The sequence below is a fragment of the Argopecten irradians genome, chromosome 9 (assembly GCF_041381155.1).
Source record: "Argopecten irradians isolate NY chromosome 9, Ai_NY, whole genome shotgun sequence".
NCBI classification, from domain to species: domain Eukaryota; kingdom Metazoa; phylum Mollusca; class Bivalvia; order Pectinida; family Pectinidae; genus Argopecten; species Argopecten irradians.
Genome location: NC_091142.1, coordinates 43157002 through 43171206, shown reverse-complemented (window position 1 = coordinate 43171206; position 14205 = coordinate 43157002). Strand labels below are relative to the sequence as shown.

Genomic DNA, 14205 nt, shown 5'->3' with positions numbered 1-14205 from the left:
ATCACATTTAGGAAAACAAATAGACAAAATGGTTATAACTATCACCTACAGGAAAACAAATAGACAAAATGGTTATAACTATCACCTACAGGAAAACAAATATACAAAATGGTGTATAACTATCACCTACAGGAAAACAAATAGACAAAATGGTGTATAACTATCACCTACAGGAAAAAAATAAAAAATGGTGTATAACTATCACCTACAGGAAAACAAATAGACAAAATGGTGTATAACTATCACCTTTAGGAAAACAAATAGACAAAATGGTGCATAACTATCACCTACAGGAAAACAAATAGACAAAATATTTATAACTATCACCTACAGGAAAAACAAATAGACAAAATGGTGTATAACTATCACCTACAGAACAAACAAATAGACAAAATAATGTATGTACTATCACCTATACAGGAAAACAATAGAAAAATGATGTATGACTATCACCTACAGAACAACAAATAGACAAAAAGTGTATTACTATCGAATACAGGAAAACCAATAGACAAAATGATGTAACTATCACCTACAGAACACAAATGGTTAAAATACACACTATTATTAATAACTATCGACTATCACAGGGAAAACAAATAGACAAAATGGTTTATAACTATCACCTAACAATAGACAAACTATCAGAAATGGACAAAATGGTTATTACTATCACCTATGGAACATCAATAGACAAAAGATGTATGACTATCACCTATAGGAAAACAAATATACAAAATGGTGTATAACTATCACCTACAGGAAAACTAATAGACAAAATGGTGTATAACTATCACCTATAGAAACACCAATAGACAAAATGATGTATTAACTATCACCTATAGGAAAAACAAATAGACAAAATGGTTATAACTATCACCTATAGGAACAAATATCAAAATGAGTATACAATACAACAAATAGACAAATAGTTATATAACTATCACTATAGAGAACAACAAATAGACAAAATGATTAATAACTATCACCTATAGGAAAACAAATAGACAAAATGGTTATAACTATCACCTATAGGAACACCAATAGACAAAATGGTGTATAACTATCACCTATAGGAACACCAATAGACAAAATGGTGTATAACTATCACCTACAGGAAAACAAATAGACAAAATGGTGTATAACTATCACCTATAGGAACACAAATAGACAAAATGGTTATAACTATCACCTACAGGAAAACAAATAGACAAAATGGTTATAACTATCACCTATAGGAAAACAAATAGACAAAATGGTTTTAACTATCATCTATAGGAACACCAATAGACAAAATGTTTATAGCTATATCCTATAAAAACACCAATATACAAAATGATTATATGACTATCACCTACAGGAAAAAAATAGACAAACAAATAGACAAAATGGTGTATAATTATCACCTACAGAACAACAAATAGACAAAATGGTTATAACTATCACCTATAGGAACACCAATAGACAAAATGATGTATAACTATCACCTATAGGAAAACAAATAGACAAAATTGGTGTATAACTATCACCTTTAGGAACACAAAATGATGTATAACTATCACCTACAGAACAGCAAATAGACAAAAATGTGTATAACTATCATCGAATACAGGAAAACCAATATACAAAATGGTTATAACTATCACCTATAGGAAAACAAATAGACAAAATGGTTTTAACTATCATCTATAGGAACACCAATAGACAAAATGATGTATAACTATCATCTATAGGAACAAATAGAATAGACAAAATGATGTATAAACTATCACCTATAGGAAAACAAATAGACAAAATGGTTATAATATCACCTATAGGAACACCAATAGACAAAGTGATGTATAACTATCACCTACGGAACACCAATAGACAAAATGGCGTATAACTATCACCTATAGGAACACAAATAGACAAATGATAACATCATAGACAAACACCAATAGACAAAAATGTATAAACTATCCCTACAGGAAAACAATAGACAAATGATGTATAACTATCACCTACAGGAAAACAAATAGACAAAATGGTGTATAACTATCACCTACAGGAACACAAATAGACAAAATGATGGTATAACTATCACCTACAGGAACACACAATAGACAAAATGATGTTATAACTATCACCTACAGGAACACAAATAGACAAAACAAAATGGTTATAACTATCACCTACAGAGGAACACCAATAGACAAAATGATGTATAACTATCACCTATAGGAACACCAATAGACAAAATGATGTATAACTATCACCTATAGGAACACCAATAGACAAAATGATGTATAACTATCACCTACAGGAAAACAAATAGACAAAATGGTGTATAACTATCACCTACAGGAAAACAAATAGACAAAATGGTTATAACTATCACCTACAGGAACACAAATAGACAAAATGATTATAACAATCGCCTACAGGAAAACAAATAGACAAAATGGTTATAACTATCACCTACAGGAAAACAAATAGACAAAATGGTTATAAATATCACCTATAGGAACACCAATAGACAAAATGATGTATAACTATCACCTATAGGAACACCAATAGACAAAATGGTGTATAACTATCACCTACAGGAAAACAAATAGACAAAATGGTTATAACTATCACCTATAGGAACACCAATAGACAAAATGGTGTATAACTATCACCTACAGGAAAACAAATAGACAAAATGGTTATAACTATCACCTTTAGGAAAACAAATAGACAAAATGGTGTATAACTATCACCTACAGGAAAACAAATAGACAAAATGGTTATAACAATCACCTAGGAAAACAAATAGACAAAATGGTTATAACTATCACCTACCTACAGGAAAACAAATAGACAAAATGGTTATAACTATCACCTACAGGAAAACAAATAGACAAAATGGTGTATAACTATCACCTACAGGAAAACAAATAGACAAAATGGTGTATAACTATCACCTACAGGAAAACAAATAGACAAAATGGTTATAACAATCGCCTACAGGAAAACAAATAGACAAAATGGTTATAACTATCACCTACAGGAAAACAAATAGACAAAATGGTTATAACTATCACCTACAGGAAAACAAATAGACAAAATGGTTATAACTATCACCTACAGGAAAACAAATAGACAAAATGGTTATAACTATCACCTACAGGAAAACAAATAGACAAAATGGTTATAACTATCACCTACAGGAAAACAAATAGACAAAATGGTTATAACTATCACCTACAGGAAAACAAATAGACAAAATGGTTATAACTATCACCTACAGGAAAACAAATAGACAAAATGGTTATAACTATCACCTACAGGAAAACAAATAGACAAAATGGTTATAACTATCACCTACAGGAAAAACAAATAGACAAAATGGTTATAACTATCACCTACAGGAAAACAAATAGACAAAATGGTTATAACTATCACCTACAGGAAAACAAATAGACAAAATGGTTATAACTATCACCTACAGGAAAACAAATAGACAAAATGGTTATAACTATCACCTACAGGAAAACAAATAGACAAAATGGTTATAACTAATCACCTACAGGAAAACAAATAGACAAAATGGTTATAACTATCACCTACAGGAAAACAAATAGACAAAATGGTTATAACTATCACCTACAGGAAAACAAATAGACAAAATGGTTATAACTATCACCTACAGGAAAACAAATAGACAAAATGGTTATAACTATCACCTACAGGAAAACAAATAGACAAAATGGTTATAACTATCACCTACAGGAAAACAAATAGACAAAATGGTTATAACTATCACCTACAGGAAAACAAATAGACAAAATGGTTATAACTATCACCTACAGGAAAACAAATAGACAAAATGGTTATAACTATCACCTACAGGAAAACAAATAGACAAAATGGTTTATAACTATCACCTACAGGAAAACAAATAGACAAAATGGTTATAACAATCGCCTACAGGAAAACAAATAGACAAAATGGTTATAACTAATCGCCTACAGGAAAACAAATAGACAAAATGGTTATAACAATCACCTACAGGAAAACAAATAGACAAAATGGTTATAACTATCGCCTACAGGAAAACAAATAGACAAAATGGTTATAACTATCACCTACAGGAAAACAAATAGACAAAATGGTTATAACTATCACCTACAGGAAAACAAATAGACAAAATGGTTATAAACTATCGCCTACAGGAAAACAAATAGACAAAATGGTTATAACTATCGCCTACAGGAAAACAAATAGACAAAATGGTATAACAATCGCCTACAGGAAAACAAATAGACAAAATGGTTATAACAATCGCCTACAGGAAAACAAATAGACAAAATGGTTATAACTATCACCTACAGGAAAACAAATAGACAAAATGGTTATAACTATCACCTACAGGAAAACAAATAGACAAAATGGTTATAACTATCACCTACAGGAAAACAAATAGACAAAATGGTTATAACTATCACCTACAGGAAAACAAATAGACAAAATGGTTATAACTATCACCTACAGGAAAACAAATAGACAAAATGGTGTATAACTATCACCTACAGGAAAACAAATAGACAAAATGGTTATAACTATCACCTACAGGAAAACAAATAGACAAAATGGTTATAACAATCACCTACAGGAAAACAAATAGACAAAATGGTTATAACTATCACCTACAGGAAAACAAATAGACAAAATGGTAGTATAACATATCGCCTACAGGAAAAATCAAATAGACAAAATGATTATAACTATCATCTACAGGAAAACAAATTAGACAAAATGGTTATAAACTATCACCTACAGGAAAACTAAATAGACCAAAATGGTTATAACTAATCAAACCTAACAGGAAAACAAATAGACAAAATGGTTATAACTATCACGCTACAGGAAAACAAATAGACAAAATGGTTTATAACTATCACCCTACAGGAAAACACAAATAGACAAAAATGGTTATAACTATCACCTACAGGAAAACAAGATAGACAAAATGGTTTATAACAATCACCTACAGGAAAAACAAATAGACGGGAGGTGTAGAGTGAATTACTATCAATACAGGGAAAACAAATAGATCAAAATAATGGTTATTAAACTAATCAACTACGGAAAACAAAAGACAAAATGATTGATAACTATCACCGATAGGAAACAAAAATAGACAAATTGGTGTATAACTATCACCGACAGGAAAAACAAAATAGACAAAATGTGGTTTGATAAACTATCACCTACAGGAAACCAAATAGACAAAATGGTTATAAGGAATACAGGAAAACAAAAATCAAAATGGTTTTAACTATCAGCTACAGGAAAACAAAATAGCAAAATGGTTATAAATATCTCCTACAGGGAAAACAAATAGACACAATGATTATAACAATCGCCCTACAGGAAAACAAATAGCAAAGTGGTTTACTAATCTATCACCTAGCAGGAAAAACAAATAGACACAATGATTATATAGCAATCGCCTACAACTGAAAAACAAATAGCCAAACATGGTGTATAACAATCAGGCTACAGGAAAACAAATAGACAATATTGTTATAACTATACGCCTACAGGAAAAACATAGGACAGATAGACAAAATGGTTATAAACTATCACCTACAGGAAAACAAATAGACAAAATGGGTTATAACTATCATCTACAGGAAAACACAAATAGACAAAAATGATTATAACAATCGGCCTACAGGAAACAAATAGACAAAATGGTTTAGATATAACTATCACCTACAGGAAAAACAGAAAAAATAGACAATAACCTAAGGATCTTAGGCCGATAACTATCGCCTACAGATAAAACAAATAGACACAATGATTATAACTATCACCTAGTACAGGAAAACAATAGACAATAAATTGCGTTAGGATGGTAGGCCTGATACCCACTAGTACTGTAACAGAAAATACAGGTAATAACACTGAATCTGGTAGATAGATAACAGCTCAGGATGGTAGGTCGACAACCACTGCACTGTAACAGATGATACAGGTAATAACAGAATATGGTAGATAGATACACCTAAGGGATGGTTAGCCGATAACCATGGCACTGTAACAGATAATACAGGTAATAACATAATATGGTAATAGATAAACCTCAGGATGGTAGGCCGATAACCCATGCACTGTAACAGATAATACAGGAATAATAGAATATGTAGATAGATTACACCTCAGGATGGTAGGTCGATAACCACTGCACTGTAACAGATATTACAGGTAATAACAGAATATGGAAAATAGATACACCTGAGGATGGTAGGTCGATAACCACTGCACTGTAACAGATAATACATGTAATAACAGAATATGGTAGATAGATACACCTAAGGATGGTAGGCCGATAACCATGGCACTGTAACAGATAATACAGTAATAACAGAATATGATAGATAGATACACCTAACGATGGTAGGTCGATAACCATGGCACTGTAACAGATAATAAGGTAATAACAGAATATGGTAGATAGATACAGCTCAGGATGGTAGGTTGATAACCACTGCACTGTAACAGATGATACAGGTAATAACAGAATATGGTAGATAGATACACCTAAGGATGGTAGGGCCGATAACCATGGCACTGTAACAGATAATACAGGTTATAACAGAATATGGTAGATAGATAAACCTCAGGTGGTAGGTGTAACCATGCACTGTAACAGATAATACAGGTAATAACAGAATATGGTAGATAGATAACTCAGGATGGTAGGTCCGATAACCACTGCACTGTAACAGATAATACAGGTAATAACAGAATATGGTAGATAGATACACCTCAGGATGGTAGGTCGATAACCACTGCACTGTAACAGATAATACAGGTAATAACAGAATATGGTAGATAGATACACCTCAGGATGGTAGGTCGATAACCACTGCACTGTAACAGATAATACAGGTAATAAACTGAATATGGTAGACAGATACACCTAAGGATATGTAGGTCGATAACCACTGCACAGTAACAGATAATACAGGTAATAACAGAATATGGTAGATAGATAAAACTAAGGAAGGAAGGTCGATAACCACTGCTGTGTAACAGATAATACAGGTAATAACAGAATATGGTAGATAGATACACCTCAGGATGGTAGGTCGATAACCACTGCACTGTAACAGATAATACAGGTAATAATAGAATATGGTAGATATATACACCTAAGGATGGTAGGTCGATACCCACTGCACTGTAACAGATAATACAGGTAATAACAGAATATAATGGTAGATAACATACACCTCAGGATGGTAGGTCGATAAACACTGCACTGTAACAGATAATACAGGTAATAACAGAATATGGTAGATAGATACACCTCAGGATGGTAGGTCGATAACTATGGCACTGTAACAGATAATACAGGTAATAACAGAATATGGTAGATAGATACACCTAAGGATGGTAGGTCGATAACTATGGCACTGTAACAGATAATACAGGTAATAACAGAATATGGTAGATAGATACACCTAAGGATGGTAGGTCGATAACTATGGCACTGTAACAGATAATACAGGTAATAACAGAATATGGTAGATATATACACCTAAGGATGGTAGGTCGATAACCACTGCACTGTAACAGATATTACAGGTAATAACAGAATATGGTAGATACATACACCTCAGAATGGTAGTTCGATAACCATGGCACTGTAACAGATAATACAGGTAATAACAGAATATGGAAAAAAGATACACCTCAGGATGGTAGGTCGATAACCACTGCACTGTAACAGATATTACAGGTAATAACAGAATATGGTAGATAGATACACCTAAGGATGGTAGGTCGATAACCACTGCACTGTAACAGATATTACAGGTAATAACAGAATATGGTAGATAGATACACCTAAGGATGGTAGGTCGATAACCACTGCACTGTAACAGATAATACAGGTAATAACAGAATATGGTAGATAGATACACCTAAGGATGGTAGGTCGATAACCACTGCACTGTAACAGATAATACAGGTAATAACAGAATATGGTAGATAGATACACCTAAGGATGGTAGGCCGATAACCATGGCACTGTAACAGATAATACAGGTAATAACAGAATATGGTAGATAGATACACCTAAGGATGGTAGGTCGATAACCATGGCACTGTAACAGATAATACAGGTAATAACAGAATATGGTAGATAGATACACCTAAGGATGGTAGGCCGATAACCATGGCACTGTAACAGATAATACAGGTAATAACAGAATATGGTAGATAGATACACCTAAGGATGGTAGGCCGATAACCACTGCACTGTAACAGATAATACAGGTAATAACAGAATATGGTAGATAGATACACCTAAGGATGGTAGGCCGATAACCACTGCACTGTAACAGATAATACAGGTAATAACAGAATATGGTAAGATAGATACACCTAAGGATGGTAGCCGATAACCACTGCACTGTAACAGATGGGTAATAACAGAATATGGTAGATAGATACACCTAACGATGGTAGGTCTATAACCATGGCACTGTAACAGATAATACAGGTAATAACAGAATATGGTAGATAGATACACCTAAGGATGGTAGGCCGATAACCACTGCACTGTAACAGATAATACAGGTAATAACAGAATATGGTAGATAGATACACCTAAGGATGGTAGGTCGATAACCACTGCACTGTAACAGATATTACAGGTAATAACAGAATATGGTAGATAGATACACCTAAGGATGGTAGGTCGATAACCACTGCACTGTAACAGATAATACAGGTAATAACAGAATATGGTAGATAGATACACCTCAGGATGGTAGGCCGATAACCACTGCACTGTAACAGATAATACAGGTAATAACAGAATATGGTAGATAGATACACCTAAGGATGGTAGGTCGATAACCACTGCACTGTAACAGATATTACAGGTAATAACAGAATATGGAAAATAGATACACCTGAGGATGGTAGGTCGATAACCACTGCACTGTAACAGATAATACAGGTAATAACAGAATATGGTAGATAGATACACCTAAGGATGGTAGGTCGATAACCACTGCACTGTAACAGATAATACAGGTAATAACAGAATATGGTAGATAGATACACCTAAGGATGGTAGGCCGATAACCATGGCACTGTAACAGATAATACAGGTAATAACAGAATATGGTAGATAGATAAACCTCAGGATGGTAGGCCGATAACCACTGCACTGTAACAGATAATACAGGTAATAACAGAATATGGTAGATAGATACACCTAAGGATGGTAGGTCGATAACCACTGCACTGTAACAGATAATACAGGTAATAACAGAATATGGTAGATAGATACACCTCAGGATGGTAGGTCGATAACCACTGCACTGTAACAGATAATACAGGTAATAACAGAATATGGTAGATAGATACACCTAAGGATGGTAGGTCGATAACTATGGCACTGTAACAGATAATACAGGTAATAACAGAATATGGTAGATAGATACACCTAAGGATGGTAGGTCGATAACTATGGCACTGTAACAGATAATACAGGTAATAACAGAATATGGTAGATAGATACACCTAAGGATGGTAGGTCGATAACCACTGCACTGTAACAGATAATACAGGTAATAACAGAATATGGTAGATAGATACACCTAAGGATGGTAGGTCGATAACCATGGCACTGTAACAGATAATACAGGTAATAACAGAATATGGTAGATAGATACACCTAAGGATGGTAGGTCGATAACCATGGCACTGTAATACAGATAATATACAGGTAATAACAGAATATGGGTAGATATAACACCCTAAGGATGGTAGGTCGATAACCACTGCACTGTAACAGATATTACAGGTAATAACAGAATATGGTAGATACATACACCTCAGAATGGTAGTTCGATAACCATGGCACTGTAACAGATAATACAGGTAATAACAGAATATGGAAAAAAGATACACCTCAGGATGGTAGGTCGATAACCACTGCACTGTAACAGATATTACAGGTAATAACAGAATATGGTAGATAGATACACCTAAGGATGGTAGGTCGATAACCACTGCACTGTAACAGATATTACAGGTAATAACAGAATATGGAAAATAGATACACCTGAGGATGGTAGGTCGATAACCACTGCACTGTAACAGATAATACAGGTAATAACAGAATATGGTAGATAGATAAAACTAAGGAAGGAAGGTCGATAACCACTGCACTGTAAGAGATAATACAGGTAATAACAGAATATGGTAGATAGATACACCTAAGGATGGTAGGCCGATAACCATGGCACTGTAACAGATAATACAGGTAATAACAGAATATAATAGATAGATACACCTAATGATGGTAGGTCTATAACCATGGCACTGTAACAGATAATAAGGTAATAACAGAATACCTATACACCTAAGGATGGTAGGCCGATAACCACTGTACTGTAACAGATAATACAGGTAATAACAGAATTTGGTAGATAGATACACCTAACGATGGTAGGCCGATAATCACTGCACTGTAACATTTAATACAGGTAATAAGAGAGTATGGTAGATAGATACACCTGACGATGGTAGGTCGATAACCACTGCACTGTAACAGATAATACATGTAATAACAAAATATGGTAGATAGACACACATATGGCTGGTATGTAGATAATCACTGCACTGTAACAGATGAAACAGGTAATAACAGAATATGGTAGATAGATACACATCAGGATGGTAGGCCGATAACCACTGTACTGTAACAGAAAATACAGGTAATAACAGAATCTGGTAGATAGATACACCTCAGGATGGTAGGTCGATAACCACTGCACTGTAACAGATAATACAGGTAATAACAGAATATGGTAGATAGATACACCTAAGGATGGTAGGTCGATAACCATGGCACTGTAACAGATAATACAGGTAATAACAGAATATGGTAGATAGATACACCTCAGGATGGTAGGTCGATAACCATGGCACTGTAACAGATAATACAGGTAATAACAGAATATGGTAGATAGATACACCTAAGGATGGTAGGTCGATAACCACTGCACTGTAACAGATAATACAGGTAATAACAGAATTTGGTAGATAGATACACCTAACGATGGTAGGTCGATAACCATGGCACTGTAACAGATAATACAGGTAATAACAGAATATGGTAGATAGATACACCTAAGGATGGTAGGTCGATAACCACTGCACTGTAACAGATAATACAGGTAATAACAGAATATGGTAGATAGATAGAGCTCAGGATGGTAGGTCGATAACCACTGCACTGTAACAGATGATACAGGTAATAACAGAATATGGTAGATAGATACACCTAAGGATGGTAGGCCGATAACCATGCACTGTAACAGATAATACAGGTAATAACAGAATATGGTAGATAGATAAACCTCAGGATGGTAGGCCGATAACCACTGCACTGTAACAGATAATACAGGTAATAACAGAATATGGTAGATAGATACACCTCAGGATGGTAGGTCGATAACCACTGCACTGTAACAGATAATACAGGTAATAACAGAATATGGTAGATAGATACACCTCAGGATGGTAGGTCGATAACCACTGCACTGTAACAGATAATACAGGTAATAACAGAATATGGTAGATAGATACACCTAAGGATGGTAGGTCGATAACTATGGCACTGTAACAGATAATACAGGTAATAACTGAATATGGTAGACAGATACACCTAAGGATTGTAGGTCGATAACCACTGCACTGTAACAGATAATACAAGTAATAACAGAATATGGTAGATAGATACACCTCAGGGTGGTAGGCCGATAACCACTGCACTGTAACAGATAATACAGGTAATAACAGAATATGGTAGATAGATACACCTAAGGATGGTAGGCCGATAACCACTGCACTGTAACAGATAATACAGGTAATAACAGAATATGGTAGATAGATACACCTAAGGATGGTAGGCCGATAACCATGGCACTGTAATACAGATAATACAGGTAATAACAGAATATGGAAAATAGATAAACCTAAGGTTAAAAACTTAATGAAATAGATAATCAATATTTGAATCGTGATAATGTCACGATAACAAACAATTTTTCTGTTTACTGTGTATGTATTAATCCGTACCAATATGTTAAAAGATACTACACATATATACGTGTACTTCTAGAGTGAAGTATTTGCGATGTGAAGGTATTTCAGTCATTAAATAAGAGATACATTATGAGATTCTGAGTTAAATATTTTAGATACATTGTGTTTGTTTTTCACAGCTAAATTGTACTTTCTAATCATCAGATTTGATTCCTGAAATATGTTACTAATTTTATAACTTTTTATACTACTGCTAAAAACTACCACCTTATTTCCGAATTCAGCATGACATATCTATATTGGTGCTTTCCTAAAAAATAACACCGAGCCGATATTTCAAAGATTTATACTGCATGTAACTATGTCTGAACAAACAAATACGTATTTATCTATACTGCATGTAACTATGTCTGAACAAACAAATACGTATTTATCTATACTGCATGTAACTATGCCTAAACAAACAAACACGTATTTATCGTCTATTTGTTACGCAACAAGAATGTATCCAGCTTCTTAATACTCTATTAAGTATTTGTATATTCCAATTTTGTAGATATTAATTTTAATTATCGTGCGTTGGTTGGGAAGGGACATAACAAACAAGATAATGATTGCATTCAACTAAATAATCAGTGTAACTAATATTATTATAATGTGTGTATTCAATTTATTATAGCATAATGCATATATTCAATTTAGCATTGTATGTGCGCTTTTATATCCTAGATACAGATTTAATACATTTATTGTGTACAATCATATTACAACAAACGCTGTCTTTTTCAATAAAAAGTCAATTAATTTTAGAAATAGGAATAATGGATACATGTAAACAGTTTTAATGAAAATATAGAAATTCAATTAGCACAAGCTAATAATTAATTTTTCTTTGTTTTCATACCAAATCTGGCTTTCTGATTGGCCAATATTTTTTTTGCATACCACTATGAAAAAAAAATATCCAAGAATTGCGCGAAACCCCGACGTTATCGTGACGTCACAATAGAGACATTGACGTTGCGTATTGATTCGGAAAAAAGAATCCCTTGAAAAACCACTATAATGTTACATTTAAATATACGTCATTTTATCAAATAGAGTATAAAATTAATTATAAGTATTGATGTCACTATTTTTTAACTTCATCGGGTTATGAAATAAATTTTGTTTGCAAACTTTTGTGAGAATCCGCTACGCGGATTCACACAGTTTGCAAATTAAATTTCTTTCATACCCCGATGAAGTTAAAAAATAGTAACATCAATGCTTAATTGATATATTTTATAAATCAATGTAAACACAAAATTACTTTTAATGAAAAAACACAAAGAATATTGATATGAATTTTGTTTAGCAAAATGCAACATTTGACAATAAGGTCAAAATTATATTTTCTTTTGCAGGTGGCAATTAGTTAATTGGTTTGCACGCAATAATATTCCGTACCCTCGAAATATCATATTAAGTTCGTACAAAATTATCTTTTATTCCCATTCAACAATTATTTCGTTTTAAAGCAATAATGCTGTTTTTTCTGACTTACGTCCATCTGGTAACAGAGAATAGTAGATTATAACGGACCTCTCCGAGACCTAGGCATACTGTACAATGAGGCTGGTTCTTTGTGGTGTTGGAGACGAGGTTGGAATTCTGTCAATAAATTAAACAATTTTAGCACAAATAGGTATAGAATGTACACCTGTCTTATAAGGCTCTGTGTTCTCCTAAATACATCTAACAGTCCCGGTATAGGCAGTGTGTTCTCCTAAATACATCTAACAGTCCCGGTACAATCAGTAACATATGTTCTCCTAAATACATCTAACAGTCCCGGTATAATCAGTAACATATGTTCTCCTAAATACATCTAACAGTCCCGGTATAATCAGTAACATATGTTCTCCTAAATACATTTTAACAGTCCCTGTATGATCAGTAACGGATGTTCTCCTAAATACATTTTAACAGTCCTTGTACAATAAGTAACAGATGTTCTCCTAATTACATTTGAACAGTTACTGTACAATAAGTAACAGATGTTCTCCTAAATACATTTTAACAGTCCCTTTATGATCAGTAACGGATATTCTCCTAAAT

The 14205-nt window shown here is 33.5% G+C and overlaps 1 protein-coding gene across 1 annotated transcript in view; it reads right to left on the bottom strand.

Annotated features, from left to right (window-relative positions):
- The window catches only part of LOC138332393 (lysosomal dipeptide transporter MFSD1-like), a 47311-nt gene extending 33552 nt beyond the window's left edge, over positions 1–13759 (bottom strand). Inside the window, exon 1 of the mRNA XM_069280483.1 lies at positions 13652–13759. The gene's annotated coding sequence lies outside the window, so the exon portion shown is untranslated. The remainder of the gene's footprint in view (positions 1–13651) is intronic.
- Between the last annotated feature and the right edge of the window lie 446 nt (positions 13760–14205).